The sequence below is a fragment of the Micropterus salmoides genome, unplaced genomic scaffold (genome assembly GCF_014851395.1).
Source record: "Micropterus salmoides isolate LMB-PRFRI ecotype aquatic unplaced genomic scaffold, ASM1485139v1 Ms_hic_scaffold_1, whole genome shotgun sequence".
Classification (NCBI taxonomy): Eukaryota; Metazoa; Chordata; class Actinopteri; order Centrarchiformes; family Centrarchidae; genus Micropterus; species Micropterus salmoides.
Genome location: NW_024040040.1, coordinates 27,017,941 through 27,036,233, shown reverse-complemented (window position 1 = coordinate 27,036,233; position 18,293 = coordinate 27,017,941). Strand labels below are relative to the sequence as shown.

The following is an 18,293-nucleotide window of genomic DNA, read 5'->3' as shown; positions in this document are numbered from 1 at the left end:
CATTCAGAAAACGGCACACATTGTCTCTGTCACCCTCTACACGTACTCACATCTCACAGTATAGTGGCCTATGTGAACTCTCAGACATTTACAATGACATCATTGAGACAACAGAGAGCTCAGCAAAGTGCTAGAGGCACCTAATTTGAATTTCACACATGAAGGAATCAACATGGCAGTAAGGAGCTCTGTTAATCAGGAAACAGGGTTTACTCCATATGAACTAATGACATTCACATGTACATGTGTACAGGGCGGGACTCTCATCCTACATGTACACTTTGGTCCAGATGTGAGCATGTACACTGAAGTTACAACAACTTCCTGTTTCATGGCGAATCATCAACGCTACAGACACGCCCATTGATGAAAACTTGCAAATAGCACAACTTTTCATCGTCAATGCCTTTAGAAGGCACAGCAGAAATTTGACGTCGATCCGACTAAATCCCTAGGAGGAGTTCGTTAAAGTACGAAGTGTGTAAATCATCCAAAAATGGCTGTAAAATTCAAAATGGCCGACTTCCTGTTGAGTTTAGAGTACGGGTTCTTGAGGCTTTTTTGTGCGTCTTGGTATGATACATGTCCCCAGAAAATTTCGTGCATGTTGGTTGAACGTGAATGAGGGGCTAACTTTTTCCAATTTTTTATGTGGTGCTAGCGAGTCATTTTGCCACGCCCATGCGCGAAACCCATAAAATACGAAATTTTTCACCAGTTCTGACATGTGTGCAAAGTTTGGTGAGTTTTCGATTATGCTCAGGTCCCCAAAAAGGAGCTTACTTTGCAGAAAAAAAAAAAAAGAAAAAAAAATCTTTACAAATACAATAGGGACCTCGCACGGTCGTGCTCGGGCCCTAACTACATTGAGAGGCCTAAGATTGGTGTCAGTAGTGTTCATATTGATGATATCAGCATAATCAATAATCAGCAGTATCAACTGTGTAATAATTATTTTCCTGACTTGAAATGTAAAACAATGTATAGATCAGTAAATATAACTTAAACAGCCACAGATTTCTTTGTAATAGAGTCAGTATCCATCCATCCATCCATCGTCAACCGCTTATCCTGCATACAGGGTCGCGGGGATGGAGTCAATATGCAATTTGAAATTGAGTTCAGGGTCTATCCAAAAGCCAAGATTTAAAAGAATCTACTTCATCCATGAGAGACCCATCCTCAAAGTTAGTATGCATATGGAAAGTACTAAGACGATAACGCCTTGTTCCAAACAACATATTACAAGACTTTTTTATTTATTACCAATTTATTCATGTGAAGCCACTTTTGTATCAGATTGAAATCTGCTTGTAAGGAATTCTGTATTTTTTATATATCTGAGCCCGAGTTGTAAATAATTGTATCATCAGCATACAGATGCACTGAGCAATTTTTTTTTACCGATTTTTGATAAATCATTGATGAAAATAGAAAAAAGGAGGGGTCCCAAAGTGGATCCTTTGGGGACTCCCTTATTAAGCAGTAAATAATCTGACTGGGAACCGTGGAAAACAACACACTGATGCCTCCCGTGAAGATAAGCATTAAACCAGAGTAGAACATTTTGAAGCAAACCAATGGAATAAAGCTTATTAAGCAGCAGGTAGTGATCAACCATATTGAAGGCCTTGGAAAGGTCAATAAAGATAGCACCACTATGCTGGCCTTTGTCAAATGCTGAGAACACATCATTAGTGAACTTTAAAAGAGCTGTGGTGGTTGAAAAATCAGGTCTAAAGCCAGATTGATTAGAGATTAGATATTGTACTGATTTTAGATATTGTGATAATTGATTGAAAATTTATTTCTCAAAAATTTGGGCAATAGAACAGATAATAGAAATTGGTCGATAGTTGTTCACATCAGATGGGTCTCCACCTTTGAGCAGAGGAGTAACTCGTGCACATTTCCAAGTTGAGGGAACAGTACAAGTAGAAAAGGACAGGATGAATAAATCAGCAAGTGGGTACATTAGCACATGAGCAGCAAGCTTAATAAATCTTGCTTCGAGGCCATCAGGACCAGCACTGCTACTTTCTTTTAACTCACAAATGACATGAAAAACATCAACAGGCATGATTGACCTGAAACTGAATGCACCAGTAGAGCAGATCATGCTGGAAGGACTAGCTGTATCACAATTTAAATTTACAATTTTAGAACTACTAATCAAAGAAAAATGCTGATTGAAAGCAGTAGCAATGAGTAAAGGATCCGAAATAATGACATTATCAATTTGAGTTTTTATTATTTTTATTGAGTACACGGTTCAAATGATTCCAGAATCTTCTGGGATTTCGAAAGTCCTGTGAAAAGCTATCTCTATAATAAGTAGATTTTGCATTCCTTGTCTTAGTCTTACATAAGTTCCTGAGATATCTATAAGCTTCCCAATCTGTGGCATTTGAAGAAGAGTGATATTTAGCCCAGGCTTTATCCATTTGTTTAAAAGAGTCTAATCAGATGTGAGCCGATCCATGGCAAATGTCTACCTTTGACTCTAATTGTTCTAAAAGGGAGCATGCTTGTCAATTACTTTAGTGACCTCAATAGAACAAAAAAAAGTAGATCAACCTGCATCAGGATGGGATGGGCTGAAGCAGTTTATGGATGTGAATCGAACACTCTATATAAACAGTGAAATTTGTGCTCCCAAGGGGATGAAGAGGTGAGGCTGTGCTGCTACCAACATGTGCCTTTCGTTAGCCTTCAGTGAGTTATTTTCCATAAGTACTTTTGTTTGTTTGTTTTATCTGTGTACTGCAGACTACTGTAAATAAAATGATCACTTCTGGGAATATAAAATGTTTGAGGTTATCTAATAGTAGATAACCCCTCCGGGATGAGCTGATGAGGAACAGCTGCATCGCCTTCAACACACCCAACCACTTCCTAACCTGGGAAACGCCCACTCCTTCATACAAACAGGCACTGGTTAGAGATTAAATGCAATGAAGATGGTGGTTCTCCCACGATTTGCATATCTCTTTCAGTCAATCCCATCATGCATACCACAAAGCTACTTTCAGAATTAGTAGGGATTGGGATCGTCAAATTTTGTTTATATTGACCATTATTGAGACTGCTGAGCGATCGAGTTTTTATCAATACCACTATCACTACTTCACTATTATTTGGTGACAATTTTTTGGTAAGACGCAATCCAACAGGCATGAGTTAGGCCTGCACAGTATGAGGAAATTATTCAATGTGCAATAACATTGTTATATATTGAGATGACATATGACTTGTGATAAATAAAAAAATATTGAAGTATGCATATTAGCTCTGGTTGTTTTTAATTAATTATCAATATCTGACATCCCAATACTGAGTGATGTTAAGAAAGAATGAAGAACTCAGACATCAGTCCGCATCTTCCTCTTCATCCTCCTCCTCCTCCCAAGGAGCGGCTGGTTTGTCTCAGCCAGCAGCTGAGTTTACAACAATGTGCCAAACCAGTCTGTGCTCCAGACAGACATTTAGCTTGTTTGTAACATTTGGCTAACTGCCAAACTAACGTTAGCTGTGTTTCTATAAAACATACAGGATGACAGACTGTGGACAGAACAGTTTAAATGAACCCTTTCTACAGACAGGTGTATCGATAAAGTATTCTCTTTTTACTCACAAAGGTTTTATTGCATGTAACTTGCAGTAACTGAGCGTAGCTGTTGTCAACTCGAGTAGTTTGGAGCTAACGTAACTTCACTTTTTCTCCTGCGACGGCATGGCGTCTGTCTCTGCCGGCTGCTGTGTGTGTGTGTGTATGTAGGAGCCGACAGAGAGCAGCAGGCTGCAGACTGATGATAAACAGTCCAGGGCCTCTTTAATACCGCGTTTCGGTGCCATCATTAAAAAACACTGCTTTCTTATCCATCACATTTCAAGTTAAACCAGATTTGATGCTCGAGACATAACGTTACATTACAGGACCCGCTGATCTGGATAGCAGTATTGATAAGCTCAGACCTTACTGATTTTTGGGTTTTGAGAAAGTTTGGAACAGGGTCCTTTTAGAATCGGGTATCAAAATTAGGCTCTATTATAATACCCTTTATCTGGCAGTATAAATCTGTGCAAATAACACACCTGTGTAAAGCTAAAATGGGGGGAGGTTTTCGGGCTTACAGACTACTGGGCTGCACATTTAAACACCCTGGCACACTCTGGTACTGGTAAATTATGCTTACCAGTTCTATTGATGCCAAGTTTTGTAATAATTATAACAATCATCGTGACAATTATATCCTTGGCAAGTCCTTTTCTCTCCGTCAAAACAAAAACGTCCTCACACACTGCCCATATATTAAAACTTTTGTACATTTTTTTCTTCTTCGTCTTAAATTGAAAATTGGAGAATCTGAATGATAACATTTCACTGTATACAGTAGCCCTTTTGTTAAAGTTGTGACATTTTTTCCCTCTCAGTCTGGATTTCTGTATTTCATTTTTACTCAGAAGCATTTGACAAACAATAGATGCCAATAATAACCTGCAATAAAGATATTCTTTAAAAAAAAAATCATATATTCACATTTTTTCTTCCATGGTGAAAGTGTGTAAAGTGATTATAAGCAATATTCACATCATTTACTTAAAAGTAAAAGTACCAATATAACAATGTAAAACTACAAGTAAAAATTCTGCATTCAAAATCCTATGTAATCCTACGTAAAAGTACAGAAGTATTATCAGCAAAATGTACTTAGTATCAAAAGTACTGGTTCTGCAGTAAAATGTCTCCTGTGACTGAAAGAAAAGGCTTTACTTTAAGTAAAGCACAGGTACCTAAAACTACAGTACTTTTCACCAGTGATATTCTTCCAAAATATCCAAGTTTAGGTATAAAATATGTAAATTCTAAAAAGTAAGTTAGTAATAGAAGGAGGATATAATTTCTGTTTGTATATGAGGAGGTTTGTATCTTATGTATCGTAAGATCATAGGATGTTTAACTCCCACACACACACTAGTCAGCGGCTGTCAGTTTAGCACCTGTGCGACTGAGCCTTCTGACTGAGCCAACCATGTGAAATCCAAGTGACAGAATTATGGCTCAACAGCTACATTTCTTTTTTTATCATTCTCCCGAGACTTATGGGAACATGTCATATATGATGACAAGAATGGCAACTTAAATTCGCTGAGGTCCCAATAACTTCATGTTGTACTTTATTTGTACTTTTTCTGCTCTGGGTTCAGTTGTAAGAAAATACAAATGTGCATTCACTTTACACATTAAGTGCAATGCATTCACCAAATGACAAAAGATCTCATAATTACTAGAAAATGATCTTGTAAGTTTAAGGTGGTCATCAATCATTACAATTTAAGGAGACGGAGGCATAATAGTGCTTCCTGATTTAATTCACTTGATTCAACATAGTTTGTGATAGTGGGAGATATTAATGTCACTGATTAATGGGTGTGGTGTTATAATTAGTTATGGTATTCTATGCATTAAGTGAATAACCAATCAGGTGTCCTGATGACATAGTGCTGATATATGTGAGGGACATGAAATAAAGCAATGGCATCCTGCATGTTTATGCATTAGATACCAAATGTGACAAAGCAGAACAATTACTATGTCAACACTGCACATCTAAAGTTGTTTTATTCAGGCACTGTGAAAACAAGTGCTCCAATCTCTCTGTTGGTTCAGAAGCAGCTAAACAGTGATATACTGTACACCATTATTACTATTACCGTTGTTACCAAATTCTGGAACCCTGTGTGGTACACATGACAATGACGGTTTGGCAAGAAGGCTAGATGTGCTTTATCTACAGAAGGCTGTGCCAGACACCTCCAAGCATAAAGTTGAATTTATGTTGCTTTGCTGTAGAGGACAATGAAAGTCAGTGACTCACTACACCTTCAGTGGCCCCTCCCCTCTCTCAATCAGGGGGCCACGAATCAACTTCCCTTTGGGGTTATAATAGTTTCATCTCATGACCACTCTACTCTTCCTCTTCTTACATCATCTATCATCATCGTCTTTCCTCTCTCCTCTACCCACCTGTGTGCCCAATATCCATGCAGGTGACTGGGGGAGGAGGCGGTCTGCCCTTCCGTGAGTGTTAATGGGACCAGCATCCCCATCTGTCCCATCAGGAACTGTTTGTGCCTCCTGGACGCCATCCTTCACCATCACAGACAGGCACATTGGAGGGGAGGAAGAAGAGACAAGAGAGAGGAGAAAAACAGGGAAATGAAGAGAGGAAAGTGACATGGAAAAGAGGAATGAATGGCCACGGATTGACAATAGGGACTTCCACCCAAATGTTAAGGAATTAAATTTGTCCAAGCCCACATAAAAAATCAGAGATGTGTTTTTTCTTTGAACAAAGGTTTTATTACAAAAACAAAATAACTATTGCATGTTCAACATATGCTATTAAAATAAGGATATATAGCCACGAGCAGCAATGACCGGGATCCAAACCAGTCGCAAAAAATGCAACATATGAAATTTTAAACTCACTATGATCTGAACACCCCCATTGTCAGCACATCTGACTGGCTCACCTGGGGATTTGAACCCTACACCTGCAGAGCTCCAGAGTAGGCGACTTACTGACTGAGCTACTGGTTAAAGGCTGATTCTACACACCTTGTCACAAATTCAGGTAGTGATGTCACATGTGCCAGACCTGGATAGTTTTGTCAGTTTAAACTTAAAATGCTTACAACTGTCAAGTTGGTGAAAAAAATCATGCATCATTCTGCCGGTTTTGGGTGTGTTGTGAATTATTTTGGTGGCATTTGATCCAAAACTGAGTTGTGCATACTGTACAAGTTACAGCAAGATACTGAATATCACTGCAGACTCACCATTTGACCGATATGAAAACCCTTTGAAACACTTGATATTGGCAATGTGGAGAATGACTCTTGTCGAGTGACTGACTTCTGAATTGACCATAGGTTGCAGTGAGACAAACGTTATTCCCATTTCAGTGGATGTGCTGAAAAAATTACAGCTCTCTAGGATGTACGGATGATTTTCTTACATTTTTTGAAGTTAGGAATGAGAAATGTCTAGAAATTTACATTTCTTGTAATCAGCAACGCCCACTTTGCGTAATCATTACCAATTTTTATACATCAACTGAGATGGTATAAATCGAATTTCGTTCGAATCCATGCAGCGAATTACGAGGTATAAACTTTTTGCAAGTGTATCGCCACCTAGTGGAAGAATATCCCAGGACTGCTCAGCAAAGCTCGGGCCGAGCATCTGAACGGACGCGTCAAGTTTGGCTACAATAGCTTAAGCCAATTTTGAATCACGGCATTAATGTAAAATTATAGTTATGTATGTAAACACACAAAAGAAAAAATTTGAGAAAAAAAACAAAAAAAGGATTTTACATATCAAAATTATTTTTATAACATTTGATCAGCGATGTCCGTAGATGATCCCGCCAAAGTTTTAGGTCGATTGGCTAAACCGTCTGGGACGAATTTGCAAAAATAAGTTTTAGAAAAAAGTAATAAAAAGTTGTATAATTTGACATTTTTAGAGTAGAAGACCATTACAGCAAAGATGCAGAAGAATCCAGAGATTAAAATAATGAAAGAAGATTGACTCTAATCGACGCTGTATTTGAGATAATTACAAAAATGCAAAGTTGATTGTTATAGCGCCACCATGAGGTCTATGAGGGCCATTTTTTTTGCCTGAGTAGTGGGTGGAATTTGCAACTTACGTGCCAATTTTGGCGAGTTTTTGTCCAGCAGCTTTTGCTGTCCAAACACTTTTAGTGGAGAAAAAGAAGAAAGAAGAAGAATTAAAGCTGCAAGCAGCGTTGGCAGGCCCTCACACTTGCTGCGCTTCCGGGTGTGAGCCGGCCGAGTTGCATATTCTCGAGCTCTGCCGGTGCGGCTGTGAATTTGCTACGCGGTTCTGATGCCGCATGAAGGTGTTATATGTCACTTCCTGTGTCCCCTGTGTGGAGCTACATGGCACTTGCCGCTATGAATATAAATCGGTATTGGTGTGTAGATGTCTGTGGGGTGGGAGAGTTATCAAGCACGTAAAGTTTGTTTCAGATGTGAGCATGTACACTGAACAATAATGTCCCCAAACAATAAAATAAATTCCTTTTATATTTCCCTGCCTTGTTGTTTATGTGTACATACAGAGGAAGAATGTGAGAACAGCACACATTTCATCGTTACTGTGTGTTAGAGCATGGGAGAACAGTGGATACTTTTAATACAGCCCACACCCCTAATACTGTGTAACTATAACAAGTAGAGAACAGAAGAAAAAGATGTTCTATGACTGTGGGTGAATGTCGGCATGTACATGTGTTCAGGGCAGGACTCTCATCCTACATGTACACTTTGGACCAGATGTGAGCATGTACACTGAAGTTACAACAACTTCCTTTTTCATGGCGAATCATCGACGCCACAGACACGCCCATTGACGAAAACTCGCAAATAGCACAACTTTTCATCGTCAATGCCTTTAGAAGGCACAGCAGAGATTTGACGTAGATCCGACTAAATCCCTAGGAGGAGTTCGTTAAAGTACGAAGTGTGTAAATCATTCAAAAATGGCCATAAAATTCAAGATGGCCGACTTCCTGTTGAGTTTAGGGTATGGGTTCTTGAGGCTTTTTGTGCGTCTTGATATGATACATGTCCCCAGAAAATTTCGTGCATGTAGGTTGAACGTGAACGAGGGGCTAATTTTTTCCAATTTTCTAGGTGGCGCTAGCGAGTCATTTTGCCCCGCCCATGCGCGAAACCCATAAAATACGTTCCGACATGTGTGCAAAGTATAAGTATATATATATATATATATATATATATATATATATATATATATCAAGGCAAATTCAATAGGGACCTCGCACGGTTGTGCTCGGGCCCTAATAAATAAATGTAGGTTGTAATTAAATTATACAAGGAGACATAAATGTATATATTTTAATTAGTGCCTTTACTTATTCACCTTTGTTATAATTACCTTATTTATTTATTCTCCGTTATAATCTTCAACTTTATTTATTTATTACTAATTTTTTAATGTATTTATTTATGTGTGTGTTTAATATTTGTCTGTTTTATTCTTCCTTTGTATTTATTTACCTTATTTATTTTCACCCATGGTATTTATTTCTGCCTGTCCTTTTTAAATTTCTGTATGCATTTCTGCCTCACTATGCAAATGGGGAGGGGCTGTGTCTCAAGGGGTCATCTTCTCTGCTATTGGTGGACCAGTCAGACAGGAGAGCTCTAGGCCTACTCTGCCTGCAGACATCAACGATCTTGCCCCTCACACAGTCAGATGGCTTCCTTCAGTGCGCTGAGGTGTTTAACAACTCTGAAGACAATACTACCCAGCCATGTCTTCCTTCTCTTTTCACGTAGACGCTCCGACAGACAGTGCTTTCAGTTTGCTGCATGCATGGACACAGAACTGCAGTATAGGGAGAAGCACACGGTCAGCTGGCTGCAGCTAAATGTGGAGTGCACTCGTATTCAATTCTGTATGGTAAATTCAGTTTTAACAGAGCAGAGTGAGCTGACAGGCAGAGTTAGAGACTTTTTCTGTCTGTTTCTCTCTTTACAAAGACGCATGTTGCAGTCAGAGTCTTCTCTGAAGAGGGCAATGAAGTCTCGATGCAAGCACCACATACAACACAATTTATCAAATTACACAACGGATATACAGTATGAAAATAAGATTGATTGGATTATACTCACAGGAAGTATAAAACCTGTTACATGCGTCTATTAAAAGTAAAGTAACACAAAAATGTCAGGGAAATTACTTTACTTAGATTTAAGTACTGCAGTTGTACATTTGAAATACCTTCCTACCTTTCTGATAGGAAGCCTTCTTGAGGTGGTATAAAACATTTCTTCTTATATTCTGATTTGAGTTGTGGACAACTATGACCACATGAATTAAAAAAATTAAACATTTCACGCCCAAGTCAGCTATAACACAAGTCTTGTTCATTAGACTTGTAGCAGACTTAAATTTTAGTCATGCAATTTAATAAATTTATGAGAATTGATACCCAATTATGAATTCATAATTGAAGATTCATAAAATCTAAATTTTATTCCTCGTTTCAGGGCACCACCGGAGTTGTTATAATCCTAGAGTCTCCGGACCTCTAGGTAGTTTTGAATAATTGTACAATTATTACTCGCTCAATTATCTTAAATCAGTCAGTCAGTCTCATATCTAAAGGGTCAATTCTCTCGGCAGGGACGTAGAAATAGGCAACACACACAGCTCTTGATTATATTACAGTGAATTTATTCTCTAACTAAGGTGATAAAAAGATGGTTGGTTACAGGGAACATAAACATTTGCTGAACAAAGAGCCTGGAGGTTCGATTGTGGGAAGCATTTGACTCATGCGGCATAGAAGAGCTAATGAAAGTAAACTAATGCTATAATTTAGGAGTTAAAATGGGCATCTGATCACAGAACGTGTGTTGAGTCTTACTGCTTGTCGACAGTCTGCTTTTGGCCTGTTGCTGGTCCCACGCTAGCTGCCCAATCCTGGCTTTTTGCTAGGGATTCTCCGGGTTCTCCGTGTCTGATTGAAACCGCCTCCTCCGTCTGGCAATTCGGCTGTTTTCAGGTTTCCTTCGTTGTAGCTGGCGAGACCACGTGGCTTGGTCTGACCTCGGTGAAGTTGGCTTCGACGAAAAAGGCTTAAAATGGAACTTGGTCGTTCCTGAATTAGTCCAGTGTAACTTAACGGACTGATAACTTTAACAAACAAAAGAAATAAAGAAAATAAAACAAACTGAAGGCAGATCGATGTCGCGGCACTTCAGGTGTGTAGCTTCAGGCGAACAAAGGCCTGTTTGTTTCGCTGGCCGAGTCTGGGCGTTGCCTGGCGAGGCACGCCATGCGCGTGCCGAAGCGTCCAGAGGGCTGAGCAGAGTGGAAGAGCCAACAGCGAAGAGAAGAGAGCGAGGTCGCGTGTCGCTCTTTTGTTGCCTGGGGCGTGGTTCCCCAGGGGGCGTCTCAGGTTTCCCGAGGGACTGCCTTTCTAAACTTAATGTCTAAAAGAAATCTATTTGCGCGTATTATAATCAAATATTTTCCACTATCGAACCTCAATGGTTGAACGGTTGTACTGTTCTAAGCATTTGGTAACAGGAAACAATTGTCACATTATTGGTCAGGATATTTATACATTTAACGGCATTTCCAACAAGGGCATGTAATACTTATTTCGTCCATTTGGGGGAGCTCAGTTTACATGAGGAAAGCTTAGATTAAATCAAAGATCATCTCTCCTTAGGAACTGGAAATATTGTTGATTCATCCTTAAATTCAAGCTGGCGATTAAGAGTATAGTATAACATTCCTTAGTCATCATTTCTAAAGGAATTTTGTAGGAAAGTATTATGAACAAGCATTGATTACATTAGATGAAGGAGTGTCTTGCTGAAAATAAAAACACTGCACAAGTAACTTTCTTTTCAGCACTAATATCAACAACAGATAGCAACAACAGTTAACATAACTACTCAAATAGAGGCAAACGTAATCAGGTAACTAAAGATTTAATTAAACTTAATCAAATGCTTTGAGTCTTTGGAGACTGCAGTCCTTAGCCATTCAAAGTTCGGTGTCTGGACCATGTCACACTTGGGTGAGACAGGGGTTTTCCTTTTTTTTGATGTGGTAATAAAACAAAGAATAAGGTCAGTTGCCACGGAAACGTGTGGGGGGCCAGTTTTGATAGGCTGTTTAGGGAAATGCCAATGGCTGGTTCGTGTCCCTTTGTCAGTTTAACAGTCAGGCCCCGCGTTATCAGCTTCGGAATCAAAAAGGTGCCAGTTTTATGGTCGGGATAGCACTTAGAGAAAGCAACTTTGACCCCTCCCCTTCTTCTCTGGGGAGGAGAAAGGAATTTAGGGTAGCTCCAAATGTATTCAATGTAAAATGCACAAATCCACACCGTTGTTCACTACAGACTACATGCTGTACAGTATTTGTGGACAGATTTTGTCCCAGGATTTATTATGCATTTCTTTTTCTTCGTTGCATGATTTAGAATAATAAGGTGAGAAATGGGTCTGTTCTGAGTTCATCCTGCACTGCAGCAGCTAATAAAGTCCATTTAATCCCAAAAACGCTTTTCTTTTAGGCAGGCTGGAGCAGAAAACAACTCACCTTTCTCAAGTTGTACAGTAATGTCACATGTGTATGAAGGTGGATCAAACAAGCTAATCTTAAATGTCAAAGTAGAGAGGAGCCTAGTAGGCCTATTTATTTTCATTCATTACACAATATGAATAAGCTATGCAGACAGTTGTAAAGAAAGAACATCTTTTTCTTCTGTTCTCTACTTGTTATAGTTACACAGTATTAGGGGTGTGGGCTGTATTAAAAGTATCCACTGTTCTCCCATGCTCTAACACACAGTAACGATGAAATGTGTGCTGTTCTCACATTCTTCTCACATTATGTACACATAAACAACAAGGCAGGGAAATATAAAAGGAATTTATTTTATTGTTTGGGTACATTATTGTTCAGTGTACATGCTCACATCTGAAACAAACTTTACGTGCTTGATAACTCTCCCACCCCACAGACATCTACACGCCAATACCGATTTATATTCATAGCGGCAAGTGCTATGTAGCTCCACATAGGGGACACAGGAAGTGACATATAACACCTTCATGCGGCGTCAGAACCGCGTAGCAAATTCACAGCCGCACCGGCAGAGCTCGAGAATGTGCAACTCGGCTGGCTCACACCCGGACGCGCTACAAGTGTGAGGGCCCGCCCAACGCTGCTTGCAGCTTTAATTTCTCCTTGTTTTTGCTTGTGATTCTGTTTTACCCTTGTGTTTTGTTTTTCCTGTACTCTGCCTGCCTCCCTGTGTCTCCTCCCCTGCGTGTGCTCTCCCTCTCTCTCTCCCTTCGCTCCTGAGCCCAGCCAACAACCCGCACCTGCATCTCGTCAGCCACCTCCTCTGCCTGCCACACATGCCAGCAATCCTACCCCGGTTCTCCAGTCAACCCCTGCTTGATCGTCGTTGCTCCTTACCTGGTGCCACTTCACCACTCAAGCGCTTGAGTATTCTGTGTCATTTCTGTTTACCTGTACTTTGTTTCCCCAGTGTCTGACCCAGTCTGTCTGTCTGTCTCCCCTCCAGGTTCACTCACCTCCGTCCTCCATTCCGTCAGCTGGGCTCGCCACCCTACCCTCTCCCCTTGGACCTCTTCCACGGCGTCCTCCCAGCTCCTCCCCGTGCCTTCTTACTTCACTCTCCCTCACCTCCACTCCCTCACCCCCTTTTTTCCTTCAATAAAACCTGTTCATCCTGAGTGTTGCGTTTGGGTCCACTCTGTCCCCACATCATAACAACTACTGCCACATAGATTTTACTTTTGCAAACTTGGTTAGGCCAAAGATGTCCTTATTTGGCCGTTTCATTCCCCTTGCTGAACCTTTTCTCCCAATGACTCATAGTCACAAGATCGTCACACCCAGCTCAGTATTTCACAATAATTTCAACATGTCTCAGTATGATTCTTTTCCACTCTTATTCTTCATACAACCTTTATCTATACTGTCTTTCACTGTTTACTTTATTCCATTTCAAAGTTAATAAAAATCATTTGATCAGCGATGTCCGTAGATGATCCCGCCAAAGTTTTAGGTCGATTGGCTAAACCGTCTGGGACGAATTTGCAAAAATAAGTTTTAGAAAAAAGTAATAAAAAGTTGTATAATTTGACATTTTTAGAGCAGAAGACCATTACAGCAAAGATGCAGAAGAATCCAGAGATTAAAATAATGAAAGAAGATTGACTCTAATCGACGCTGTATTTGAGATAATTACAAAAATGCAAAGTTGATTGTTATAGCGCCACCATGAGGTCTATAAGGGCCATTTTTTTTGCCTGAGTAGTGGGTGGAATTTGCAACTTACGTGCCAATTTTGGCGAGTTTTTGTCCAGCAGCTTTTGCTGTCCAAACACTTTTAGCGGAGAAAAAGAAGAAAGAAGAAGAATTAAAGCTGCAAGCAGCGTTGGCAGGCCCTCACACTTGCTGCGCTTCCGGGTGTGAGCCGGCCAAGTTGCATATTCTGGAGCTCTGCCGGTGCGGCTGTGAATTTGCTACGCGGTTCTGATGCCGCATGAAGGTGTTATATGTCACTTCCTGTGTCCCCTGTGTGGAGCTACATGGCACTTGCCGCTATGAATATAAATCGGTATTGGTGTGTAGATGTCTGTGGGGTGGGAGAGTTATCAAGCACGTAAAGTTTGTTTCAGATGTGAGCATGTACACTGAACAATAATGTACCCAAACAATAAAATAAATTCCTTTTATATTTCCCTGCCTTGTTGTTTATGTGTACATAATGTGAGAAGAATGTGAGAACAGCACACATTTCATCGTTACTGTGTGTTAGAGCATGGAGAACAGTGGATACTTTTAATACAGCCCACACCCCTAATACTGTGTAACTATAACAAGTAGAGAACAGAAGAAAAAGATGTTCTTTCTTTACAACTGTCTGCATAGCTCATTCATATTGTGTAATGAATGAAAATAAATAGGCCTACTAGGCTCCTCTCTACTTTGACATTTAAGATTAGCTTGTTTGATCCACCTTCATACACATGTGACATTACTGTACAACTTGAGAAAGGTGAGTTGTTTTCTGCTCCAGCCTGCCTAAAAGAAAAGCGTTTTTGGGATTAAATGGACTTTATTAGCTGCTGCAGTGCAGGATGAACTCAGAACAGACCCATTTCTCACCTTATTATTCTAAATCATGCAACAACAAGACTTGTGTTATAGCTGACTTGGGCAGTGAAATGTTTAATTTTTTTAATTCATGTGGTCATAGTTGTCCACAACTCAAATCAGAATATAAGAAGAAATGTTTTATACCACCTCAAGAAGGCTTCCTATCAGAAAGGTAGGAAGGTATTTCAAATGTACAACTGCAGTACTTAAATCTAAGTAAAGTAATTTCCCTGACATTACTGTGTTACGCATGTAACAGGTTTTGTAATTCCTGTGAGTATAATCCAATCAATCTTATTTTCATACTGTATATCCGTTGTGTAATTTGATAAATTGTGTTGTATGTGGTGCTCGCATCGGGTACTACTGAGACTTCATTGCCCTCTTCAGAGAAGACTCTGACATGCGTCTTTGTAAAGAGAGAAACAGACAGAAAAAGTCTCTAACTCTGCCTGTCAGCTCACTCTGCTCTGTTAAAACTGAATTTACCATACAGAATTGAATACGAGTGCACTCCACATTTAGCTGCAGCCAGCTGACCGTGTGCTTCTCCCTATACTGCAGTTCTGTGTCCATGCATGCAGCAAACTGAAAGCACTGTCTGTCGGAGCGTCTACGTGAAAAGAGAAGGAAGACATGGCTGGTAGTATTATCTTCAGAGTTGTTAAACACCTCAGCGCACTGAAGGAAGCCATCTGACTGTGTGAGGGGCAAGATCGTTGATGTCTGCAGGCAGAGTAGGCCTAGAGCTCTCCTGTCTGACTGGTCCACCAATAGCAGAGAAGATGATCCCTTGAGACACAGCCCCTCCTCATTTGCATAATGAGGCAGAAATGCATACAGAAATTTAAAAAGGACAGGAAGAAATAAAAGAGAAAGAAAATAAATAAGGTAAATAAATACAAAGGAAGAATAAAACAGACAAAAATATTAAAACACACACATAAATAAATACATTTAAAATTAAAAATTAGTAATAAATAAAGTTGAAGATTATAATGGAGAATAAATAAGGTAATTATAACAAAGGTGAATAAGTAAAGGCACTAATTAAAATATATACATTTATGTCTCCTTGTATAATTTAATTACTACCAACATTTATTTATTTACTTTATTTTTTTGTGTATTTAATTGGATGCTTATTTATTTATTGAGCATTTATTTATTTCTGTATTTATTTCTGACTGTGTCAGGATCGGTCCTCCATAGCAGGGTGGGAGAGTTATCAAGCACGTAAAGTTCCCTCCAAGAGACTTTTTTGTGCGTCTGGACAAGATACACGCACCGCAGAAAATTCATGCACGTAGGTGAAACGTGCGGCGGGGGCTGCTTCGTTAAAGGTCACTTCCTGTTGCCAGCAGGTGGCGCTATGACTGTGGGTGAATGTCGGCATGTACATGTGTTCAGGGCAGGACTCTCATCCTACATGTACACTTTGGACCAGATGTGAGCATGTACACTGAAGTTACAACAACTTCCTTTTTCATGGCGAATCATCGACGCCACAGACACGCCCATTGATGAAAACTCGCAAATAGCACAACTTTTCATCGTCAATGCCTTTAGAAGGCACAGCAGAGATTTGACGTAGATCCGACTAAATCCCTAGGAGGAGTTCGTTAAAGTACGAAGTGTGTAAATCATTCAAAAATGGCCATAAAATTCAAGATGGCCGACTTCCTGTTGAGTTTAGGGTATGGGTTCTTGAGGCTTTTTTGTGCGTCTTGATATGATACATGTCCCCAGAAAATTTCGTGCATGTAGGTTGAACGTGAACGAGGGGCTAATTTTTTCCAATTTTCTAGGTGGCGCTAGCGAGTCATTTTGCCCCGCCCATGCGCGAAACCCATAAAATACGTTCCGACATGTGTGCAAAGTTTGGTGAGTTTTCCAGTATGCTCAGGTCCCCAAAATGGAGCTTACTTTGCAGAAAATATTTTATATATATATATATATATATATATATATATATATATATCTCAAGGCAAATTCAATAGGGACCTCGCACGGTTGTGCTCGGGCCCTAATAATAAATGTAGGTTGTAATTAAATTATACAAGGAGACATAAATGTATATATTTTAATTAGTGCCTTTACTTATTCACCTTTGTTATAATTACCTTATTTATTTATTCTCCGTTATAATCTTCAACTTTATTTATTTATTACTAATTTTTTTAATGTATTTATTTATGTGTGTGTTTTAATATTTGTCTGTTTTATTCTTCCTTTGTATTTATTTACCTTATTTATTTTCACCCATGGTATTTATTTCTGCCTGTCCTTTTTAAATTTCTGTATGCATTTCTGCCTCACTATGCAAATGGGGAGGGGCTGTGTCTCAAGGGGTCATCTTCTCTGCTATTGGTGGACCAGTCAGACAGGAGAGCTCTAGGCCTACTCTGCCTGCAGACATCAACGATCTTGCCCCTCACACAGTCAGATGGCTTCCTTCAGTGCGCTGAGGTGTTTAACAACTCTGAAGACAATACTACCCAGCCATGTCTTCCTTCTCTTTTCACGTAGACGCTCCGACAGACAGTGCTTTCAGTTTGCTGCATGCATGGACACAGAACTGCAGTATAGGGAGAAGCACACGGTCAGCTGGCTGCAGCTAAATGTGGAGTGCACTCGTATTCAATTCTGTATGGTAAATTCAGTTTTAACAGAGCAGAGTGAGCTGACAGGCAGAGTTAGAGACTTTTTCTGTCTGTTTCTCTCTTTACAAAGACGCATGTTGCAGTCAGAGTCTTCTCTGAAGAGGGCAATGAAGTCTCGATGCAAGCACCACATACAACACAATTTATCAAATTACACAACGGATATACAGTATGAAAATAAGATTGATTGGATTATACTCACAGGAAGTATAAAACCTGTTACATGCGTCTATTAAAAGTAAAGTAACACAAAAATGTCAGGGAAATTACTTTACTTAGATTTAAGTACTGCAGTTGTACATTTGAAATACCTTCCTACCTTTCTGATAGGAAGCCTTCTTGAGGTGGTATAAAACATTTCTTCTTATATTCTGATTTGAGTTGTGGACAACTATGACCACATGAATTAAAAAAATTAAACATTTCACGCCCAAGTCAGCTATAACACAAGTCTTGTTCATTAGACTTGTAGCAGACTTAAATTTTAGTCATGCAATTTAATAAATTTATGAGAATTGATACCCAATTATGAATTCATAATTGAAGATTCATAAAATCTAAATTTTATTCCTCGTTTCAGGGCACCACCGGAGTTGTTATAATCCTAGAGTCTCCGGACCTCTAGGTAGTTTTGAATAATTGTACAATTATTACTCGCTCAATTATCTTAAATCAGTCAGTCAGTCTCATATCTAAAGGGTCAATTCTCTCGGCAGGGACGTAGAAATAGGCAACACACACAGCTCTTGATTATATTACAGTGAATTTATTCTCTAACTAAGGTGATAAAAAGATGGTTGGTTACAGGGAACATAAACATTTGCTGAACAAAGAGCCTGGAGGTTCGATTGTGG

The 18,293-nt window shown here is 39.5% G+C and overlaps 1 long non-coding RNA gene across 1 annotated transcript; it reads left to right on the top strand.

The window, feature by feature from the left end:
• Nucleotides 1-483: 483 nt before the first annotated feature.
• LOC119905917 lies at nucleotides 484-16,713 on the top strand. The gene is made up of 2 exons (XR_005444905.1): nucleotides 484-736; nucleotides 16,657-16,713. It is a non-coding gene; the product is annotated as an uncharacterized LOC119905917 (long non-coding RNA).
• The last annotated feature ends 1,580 nt before the right edge of the window (nucleotides 16,714-18,293 follow it).